This window comes from Thalassophryne amazonica, chromosome 16, assembly GCF_902500255.1.
Source record: "Thalassophryne amazonica chromosome 16, fThaAma1.1, whole genome shotgun sequence".
NCBI lineage: Eukaryota > Metazoa > Chordata > Actinopteri > Batrachoidiformes > Batrachoididae > Thalassophryne > Thalassophryne amazonica.
In genome coordinates this window covers 83,221,413-83,231,106 of record NC_047118.1, presented here as the reverse complement: position 1 = coordinate 83,231,106, position 9,694 = coordinate 83,221,413, and positions in this window count along the sequence as shown.

Here is a 9,694-nt window from a genome sequence, read left to right as displayed (position 1 = left end):
TTCTAAAAACATTCTGGATGCACAGGCAATTCAAACTCATGAATTCTTTGCATCATTTATTACCACTAGGGCTACCATTAGTCGACTAGTCACAATTACATCGACTACTATCAAAATAGTCGATGACTAATTTAATAATCAACATCATCATATATTTATTTAAACCTTGTTTTTCCTCTCAAAGCTGCTGCTGTATCTTCCGCTGCCTTTCTGTCTTTGATGCAGTTGCAGAGTAGTGGTAATGCGGGTCAGCCGTGATGTCACCGTAAAAGTTATGCCCAAACAATATCAAGGATTGCCAGCAACAAAGCTCAAACGCTTGGGAGCATTTTAACCAAATTAAAGAGAAAAACATGCAATACAAAATCTTCAATGCAGAACTTGCCTTCCACGGCAGTACAACGGTGATGCAGGAGCATCTGAGAAGGAAACACGTGGCTGATTTTAACAAAGCGAGAGTTGTCTCAGTAAGCTAATTGGTTAGTTAGCCACTAACATTAACGTCTATAGTGAGCTACTTACTGAGCTGTAAACATTAACGATGATGAGTTTTTGGTGTAACATTATAAGAGCAATGTCATGTTTGAATAGGAAATGTAATAATGCCAATGTTTTATAACGCTACATTACAGTGCTAGAAAATACATTCCCCTTTAATGAACAACTTTGTTACCAAGTAAAAGTTGAATGAACTATCCTCTTAATTGTCTTTATTTTTAGTTACCACATACCTTAAACACTTCAAGCTGGAAGCTAATGATGGTTATAGAAGAACAGTTGCATGCTGGTGTGGTAAGGCACAATTTACGTATGTACTTATGACTAACTGTAAAAATAATCAGTGATTTGTCGATTGTCAAAATAATCATTTGTGGCAGCCCTAATTACCACCCTTGAAAAATGTCAGCTACCTATTTTATAAACACTACCCAATCTAGAGCCTGTGGATCCCCACGGGCAACATGGTAGTCTGGTATATTATTGTTAAAAAAACAGTGTTGACTAGCACGAGATATGCACTTTAAAGAAAAGGTTAAAACATCTTTGAGCTCTGGAGAGAGAAAGACCCTACTGTGGGACAGATGGACAAGAACCACTGAGTCATATGTTAAATTACGTCCCACCATGTCTCTGAGGGCTGGGAGGAACGAACTTCATTTGATTTGCAGAGCATCACAGCACAGCTGGCCAGGATGTTGCACACGAAACATTTCATGCACGCCCTGTTTAGCTTCGCAGCACGGGCTGAAGCTTCCAGCTGGAAGATGTGAGACACACAACCAGACGCAGTGCTGCAGTCACTCACCTACTGCAGCAGAAAGACAAGCTGCTGCCCCAAGTGATGACGTCACTGGATGGAACAGTGCTCACGACATGCTGCAGAGGGTTCTGGAGGAGCGGCGGGGGTGAGATCAGCCCTCCCAGGTGAGGAGAGGACGAGCCACGAGGTGTTCACTGTGCACCTTCAGTGAGTCAGACAGCAGATCTGCTGAAGAGACTCACCGGTCCATCTCTAAAATAACCACCTGTCAGCAGCAGCCAGGTACAACATGGGCGTCCCCATGGCCTTCTCCAGCTACTGGGAGTCGCAACACTCAGGCACCTGTGCACTCAAACACGCACAGAGGAACGCACCACATGGCCAAAAATATAATACTGTCTCCACACGCTGGACCGCCCCTAGTGGGCATCAGGTCCACCACCCCCTTTCTGAAGAAAGTTGGTTAATGCCCACCCTAAAATAAATAAAGTTAATTAAAAACACACCCTAAAATAAATTAATTTCATGACCCCCAAAACATCATAAAAAAGCAAGAAAAACAAAACACATTTCCAGGATGTTTTTCTTGTCTCTTCCACATCTTACCAGTGTTGCTGCAAGAGCGAAAGAAAACCTTGGAGGTTAATAAGCATGAAGGACCGTCTGCGTGAATCACTCACGCAAAGCACGTGCCGTTAGAAGAGATGAGAAGAAACAAGTTCAGTCACTTGTGAGATGGCGGACAAAGAAGGCGTAGAGGCTCCACAGCTAGCAGCTGACTTGCTAACGCGCCTCTGAATGCAACGTTTATGATTCAACCTCCAGAGGTGTTGGACTTTTTAAACCCCCTGGGCGCGGTTTCATACAGCAGACTAATCTTGTTTAGCCAACTAAACTCTCTTAATCGACTAATCTTTTGACATTAGTTGCTGCACAAAGTGCTTAGTCTGGAACAGAGGAGGCTAATCTTATTTTAGTCAACAAAACTTCAGTGTCTTACCTCAAAAAATGGCTGCTATCATGTACCACCACTTGATGGAACACTCAAGAGCACCCTCTGCACCCCAAAGTTACCCTCTGCACACCGTCATCAGCAACCAGAGGAGCCTCTTCAGCCACAGACTGCTTCTTCCCAAGTGCAGGACCAACAGACTGAAAAACTGCTTTGTCCCTCAGGCCATCAGGGGGTACAACTACTCACTCAGAGGGAGGAGGAGTAATAGAAAGACAGAGGATGGGAAGGAGAGCAACAGTAGCAGCCAGTAAACCAGTATTGATCAGTACATCTGGTATTTATATTGTCTATTTTTAGTGCAAACTGTTTTTCTTTTTTACTTTCACTTTTGATACTCTCTGTGCTTCTTACCCTGTGTGCTGCTATACAATGCTGCTGGAACCTCAATTTCCCTGAGGGAGTCTTCCCAAGGGATCAGTAAAGTTCTACCTAATGGCTGTAACAGACAACTGTCATGATGTGTTTGTGACAGTTCTCATATTAGCCAATGGGCGTCGAAATTACACTGAGCAGCGTTGTGTGCACAAAAAGGCTTGACAGAAGTGCAGAAGAAGAACTGCTAGGCTAAGAGCTAAGCACGTCGTTCTGCAGTTCATGTGTGTCCGCAAATGTTAATAAATCCATTTGATGAAACAAAGTCTGGACAGTTCATGACAACGACCAACCCAGAAGTAAACAAAACTCTTGTGCACTGGAGATGATTCTTGGCAACTGCGCTCACGAGGCCGCTATGCCGGTGAAAATCATTAAAGTAAGATGGCTAATCCACAATTTTAGCCGTCGATGCAAAACAGTGATTAGACGGATAATGTTGGGTGACTAACCACAGTAGACCAAGTAAGTTTAATAGACTAAAAGTTTAGACTGCTTTATGAAACCGGGGCCTGGACTGAGAAAATGAATCCAGAGATTTGAGAGTCACATGACGATGTCAATTTGAAAGTTTGCAGTCCGACTGTGAAGGATTGACTAAATAATTAGAATGGATTTGATTTAATGATTTGTCTAATACATGGGTTTTCAGTGGATTTTAGGTTCTGATGGAATGAGAGGACAGAAACCCAGTGCTGGTGTCCACATCTCACGTCATCTCTGGAATTCTGCTGTGACAGTTTTTCTGCTGCCAGCATGAGAAAGCAGCTTAACATCAACTGAACATCCACTGGCAAGCTATGAACAAATACAGGACAAAACAAACGTGTAAACACCCGGAAAGTTCTTAAAAAAAAACAAACAAAAAAGAGTGATACATCGTGAAATTGTTATTAAAAAGTACTGTGATACAGTTTTGTGGTCATATTTTATCTGATACAGGTGCACAAAGCATTTTATAATGCTGCGTCTCACTTCCTCACACACACACACACACACGTTTGTCCACCTGTCCAAATGTCAGTGACTGATTGATTGATTTTATTTAGTAAGTACAATGTAAGTACATAACATAATTTTAAATACTTTTAAAATAGACGGATGACAAGAAAGTGAAAACACTTCCACTAAGGTTCATTTAAAAATCAAACGACAACATAGAAGCAATAATAAAATAAATAATGATAATACATGAGGACAGTAAAATTAAACATTAAAAAATGATGTAACAGGAAATAAAAGAGTTGAGTTTCTCTTCTAAAAAAAGTTAAAGTATCACACTGGAATAATTTATCACTGAGGGCTGGTTATGGATGTGAAACGTGACAGTGATCTGGTTTTAAATAATAAACAGATTGGGGGGGGGGGGCGCAAACTTCTTAGTCACGTGACGAAAGCTACTGCCGGGAAGCTAATCACCAGGAAGTGAGCGCAAAGTTTGAAGATTTCTCCCAACAGAAGACAAAAGTGAAGATCTGTGCTTTAAATGAGCAGCATCGCGCTGTCAGGAGACAAACCTGATGAAAGTGTCACGTGTTCTTACTCGGTGTGACTAATAACGGTTCTTCTGATCGCAGACTGACGCTGTGATCAAACACACTTGGTTCTTCGGGGGAACAAGTTGAACTTCTTTCCGGCCGACAGACTCAAAGCTGTGAGTAATCTTTAAACAGACTCACCGTGTCCGTGAAGTGTCACTCTGTGCCGCTGTAAGGCCGCGGACCAGCTGACCACACCTGCGTCGTGTTGCGTTCAAAGCCTGTGGGAACAACGATACACCTGTTCGTATCCAACTTTTTCTTCTACCGCTTTTTCTTCCTAGGTTAAGTTGTAAGTCCCTAAATGTAATATATTGCACAACTATACAGTTCGACCGACACACACACTTTTACTGCTCCTCTTTTTGTCGCTCCTGTGGAGGAAATCCACAGCTCTGTGGGTGTTACGTCACTTTCTTCTTCTTCTTCTTTTTCTAATAGATTCCGGCAGGCTATACGCTGGCGTAGCATAATGCTGCCCCCCACAGGTAACAGGTAAATACTTTATCATGTTAGACTCTCACATAGAGGTTGGTGGAATGGAAGAACTTAATCACAGCTTTGTCCACTAAATGCGAGTAACTGCCCTCAGAAAAAATGGACCTAAAAGAAAACTCAGTCAATCAACAGTCTGACAAATCTTTAAACAATTTCCGCCTATCACTAGAATACATAGGACAGCACATTAAAACATGATGAACACTTTCCAACTGACCACACTGACACAACCCATCTGGATGTTTTCCAATCACTTTTAAATATGCTGCCAACCCACAATGCCCCAGTCTCAATCTAATCAATTTGACTTGATCCTTACGACAGGATGAGGAGAGAAGTCTCTTATTTTTAATCGAAGGCTGACACATAAAATAGTGCCTCCCTACCGACTCACTCTCCCACTGCTTTTGCCACTTCTGATCACTCAACTCTTTAAAAATACTATAACAATCAACCTTTCCCAAAGGGATATTAGCATCAACTTTATTTTTCAAAAGGGACTCTTTGGCCAATGAATCTGCGATCTCATTACCTAAAATGCCAGAGTGCCCAGGAATCCAAGTGAAGGTTACACAACAGCCAGCTGACTCAACGCGAGTCCAAGTCCAAAAATCATATAACTGATATAGAAATCTTAAAGCCCCATTTATTTTACGTCACTACCTGCTTCTTTTGGAGCGCTTCTTCCTCGAGATCAGATCGTGTGGTGGGTCGCTGTACATTATCGCCACCAACTGGCCTGGAGGACTATATAAATATCTTTAGTACCCTTCCCCCCCCCCCCCCCCCCCCCCCCGCTTAAAGATGCATTTTTTTTTTTTGACAGGTGTGATTTATAATCTGGAAAATATGGTGTCTAACTGTTCATCTCATATTTTACAAAAAAAAAAGAAAAAAAGAAAATATATTAGAGACATAAAATGTGAAACACACTATTTCATTTTGTGTTCAAACTGCACCTTAAATGTGCTTCATTCAATCGACATTACTTTGCTTCTTCCATTTACCAAATCAGTTACATCACAGTAATAACAGTCTAGTACCAATCTATTAACATCACATCTATTACAATCTATTAATGTCACTTTGAGCAGATGGAATCAGTTAATCAGTGAAATCACCTGGTGGAGTGAGTGATTGCAAAGAAAACCTGCACCCTCTCTGCCCTTTCTGGAATAAGTTCAATACCCCTGTAATAGGGCATGGAAGACTCCACTGAATTTTGGAGGTGATCTCGTGTCGCAGACCGACTGGTCCCCCCTGCCTTCACTGCACATGCGTCATTAGCCGCGGTTCACAGATTATCACGTTTCTGCTTCAAACTGCACTCCAGTCATCATCTATCTCAGCATCAGATATCTGAAGCTTTTGTACAGCAATCATTTCCACATTAATTCAGCATTATTTCATCATAAAAGATGGAGTAAGCGATCAGAGCACCACAGCTACATAAGCTGCTAGCTGCTGCGTTCACTGCGCCTCCGTCATTTGAAAGCTTCACCGATTATCGTATCGTTTCTGCTTAAAACGGCCTCGTGTTTGCTTAAAACTTACTTGAGAATAATTTAAGAGGTTTTACTTTGTCATCTGATGGTTAATAATCCCATTAATCCATTTGATCGTTTTTGGTGAAGAGTCCGTCTCAGACGAGCTGCTGAGGTCCGAAATGACGCATGCGCAGTGGAGGCAGGGACGACCATTCAGTCTGCGAAACCGAATCCGGATTCTGGATCTAGATTTCACTTTCACCTTTATTTAACCAGGTTAGTCCCATTGACATCAAGATCTCTTTTACAAGGGAGACCTGGACAGTTATGAAGTTTCCAGTCCATCTATTCTGCATGTCTTTGGATGTGGGAGGAAGCCGGAGCACTCCGCGGGAACCCACGCAAACATGGGGAGAATGTGCAAACTCCACACAGAAAGGCCACAGGTGGCAATCGATCCCATGACCTTCTTGTTATGAGGCAATAGTGCTGCTAAGCCACTGTGCTGCCCAATGTATATAGGCTTTGAAGTATTATGTCAAAACTACTTCATGGATTTTCACCAAATTTGCAACACAGATAGATATTAGGAAATGAAAGACTTCACTGAATTTTGGAAGTGATCTGTATTTGCACTGGTGGACATCAGACATCTTGATTGCTCATTTTTATTCATTCATTCATTTTCAGCCGCTTATCCCACACTTCCCTATCCTCTGCCAAGTCCTGTAACGCTTCCCGAGGTGTTCCCAAGCCATCTGGGAAATATCTCCAGCACGTCCTGGGTCTTCCATGGGACCTCCACCCTTTTGCCTGTGCCTGGAAGACATCCTTAGGGAGACGACCGGGGGACATCCTCACCAGATGCCCGAACCACCTCAATTGGCTCCTTTCGATGCAAAGAAGTAGCGGCTCTACTCAGAGTCTCTCCCAGATAATCGAGTGTCCAGGAGTGTAAGACCAGATGCCCGAAGGAGGAATCTCATTTCTGCCACTTGTATCTGCGATCTTATTCTTTCAGTCATTACCCAAAGCTCATGACCATAGCTGAGGACAGGAGCATAAATCTACTGGTAAATTGAGAGCCTCACCTTCTGGCTCAGCTCCTTCTTTACCATGATGGTCCGGTACAATGCCCAGAAAATTTCAGATGCCGCCCCAATCCATCTATTGTTCTTCCATTCCAATTTACCCCCACTTGTGAACAAGACCCTGAGATACTTAACCCTTTTATGCTCAGATTTTTTTTTTTTATGAGTGGAAAAAGTTGTATTAGTACCTTGAGTTTTTTATTGTGATTCGAAAATGACAGTGATACACTTTGGCAACAATTGTTGCCATTGGAGCAAAACGGGTTAAACTCCTTCACTTGGGGCAGTAACTCTCTCCTGACACAGAGTGAACAATCCACTGTTTTCCGACAGAGGACCATGGTCTCAGATTTGGAGGTGCTGATTCTCATCCCAGGTGCTTCACACTCAGCCTCAAATCTGCTCAGTGTACATTGGAGGTCACAGCCTGATGAAGCCATTCATTGTTTTTATGGAAGATTTATTAGTCCTAATTAAATACAAATAAAATGCAGATACAATAAATATTGTCAAACATTTTCTTTTAAATATACGCAGTTACTACATCATAATTGCATCAAGGATCGGCTGTGAGCCCTTTCTTGTTGTCATTGGTGATGGACAGGCTGACAGAAGAGATCAGACAAGAGACTCCATGAATGTTTACAAATGACATTGTGTTCAGTAGAGTAAGTAGCAGGTTCAGAGAAGTCTGGCGAGGTGGAGGTATGCTCTGGAGAGACAGCGAATGAAAGTCAGTAGGTACAGGACAGAAAACGTGGTCGTGAGTGAGAGCAGTGGAATGGTGTGTTTGCAAGGCGTAGTGGTAGAGAAGCTTGAATCTTTGACTGGACTGGGTTGCTTGACGCGAGGACGTTTAGCTTCAAATCGCAGAAGCTTCCTCAGAACGGGTTAAACTCCTTCACTTGGGGCAGTAGCTTTTTTTAGCTGAGGAAGCTTCTGCGATTTGAAGCTAAACGTCCTCGCGTCAAGCAACCCAGTCCAGTCAAAGATTCAAGCTTCTCTACTATGGAAACCACCTGGACAACTGAGAGCCTACACAGAAACAAGGCATAATGGTGGTAAATGACGATGAGTTTAAGAACTTGGAGATAACTATTCAAAGAGAGGTAAAGACAAGTGGAGTGGGTGGAGAGGAGTGATCTGTGATAGATGGGTATCTGCAAGAGTTGAAGAAAGTGTTCACATGACCGCAGTGAGACCAGCTGCACTCTAATAAGATAATCTGTTGAAAATGGATAATGTCCTGGTAGAAAATTTCCATTAGCTTTACAAATATTTCCTTCAACCATAAAAAGAAATACAGTGCAGTACATGACTCAACATATCTGTGAAAAAAACAATATGAAAATTCCTTCCCATTAAAATGCATATTTTCCTCAGACCATTCTTACAATGTATTTTGTACGGCTCTGAGGTGGCGTCGCTGAGAAATAGACAGGCGGCGAAGCTGGAAGTGGCAGAGTTGATGATGCTGTGATTTTCCTCTGGAGTAACAAGGATGTACAGGATGAGGATTAGGTTCAGAGACAAAGTGAGAGAGGTGATCCTGAGATGGTTTGGACATGTGTAGAGGAGAGATGCAGGGTATACAGGGAGAAGATGCTGAGGATGGAGCTGTCAGGCAGGACGAGAGGACAAGGCCAAAGAGGATTTTGTGTGGATGCAGTGAGGGAGAACATGCAGGTGTCTGGTGTGAGATAAAGATGCAGGGCTCAGCATAAGACTGAGACGGAAGATCTGCTGGTTACGACCCCCAACGACAGCAGCAGGAACGACAAGAAGACTGTGTCATAATTCAGTGAAAATTATATGATAAATGCAAATTAATCAGCTTTTTTGGTTTACGTGATAACTGTTTTTCAAAGTGACATGATTGTTTTTGAAAGTTCAAATCAGAGGAAAGAACAAATCTACAAATGCATTACAATTTGCTGTTGTCCATTAGGGGGCAGCATAGACACACCACAGCTCAATGCCTAATTTGACATCAGAGAATTAAATACATGATTAATTGATGATCAGCAGGTACATTATCCATGTCAACATGAAAAACAATCATCAGCCAATCACAGTGTGGGGGTGGAGTTTAGGTATGGTTTGCTCCTGAGCAAGGCTGTAACATACAGTAAACAACTGCAGCAGAAACAAGAAAAATATATAAATTTAGAAATAAATATATATTAAATAAAATATTATGGGTTTTAATTACATTAATTCATTTTGTGATTTTTGAAGAATAACTAATTCTTTGTACTTTGTCTTATTTTTGTCTTTTCCCAAAACTTTATGACTGTAAATCTTGAATTGAATTCTATATTTTTTTTATCTTCAAATTAGAGGCACCCACAAAAGCATCACTGGCATAAAAGTTTCTCAGACAAGAGAGCAACTCTTTTCATAAAAAAGATCTTAATAAGATTAAAATACTA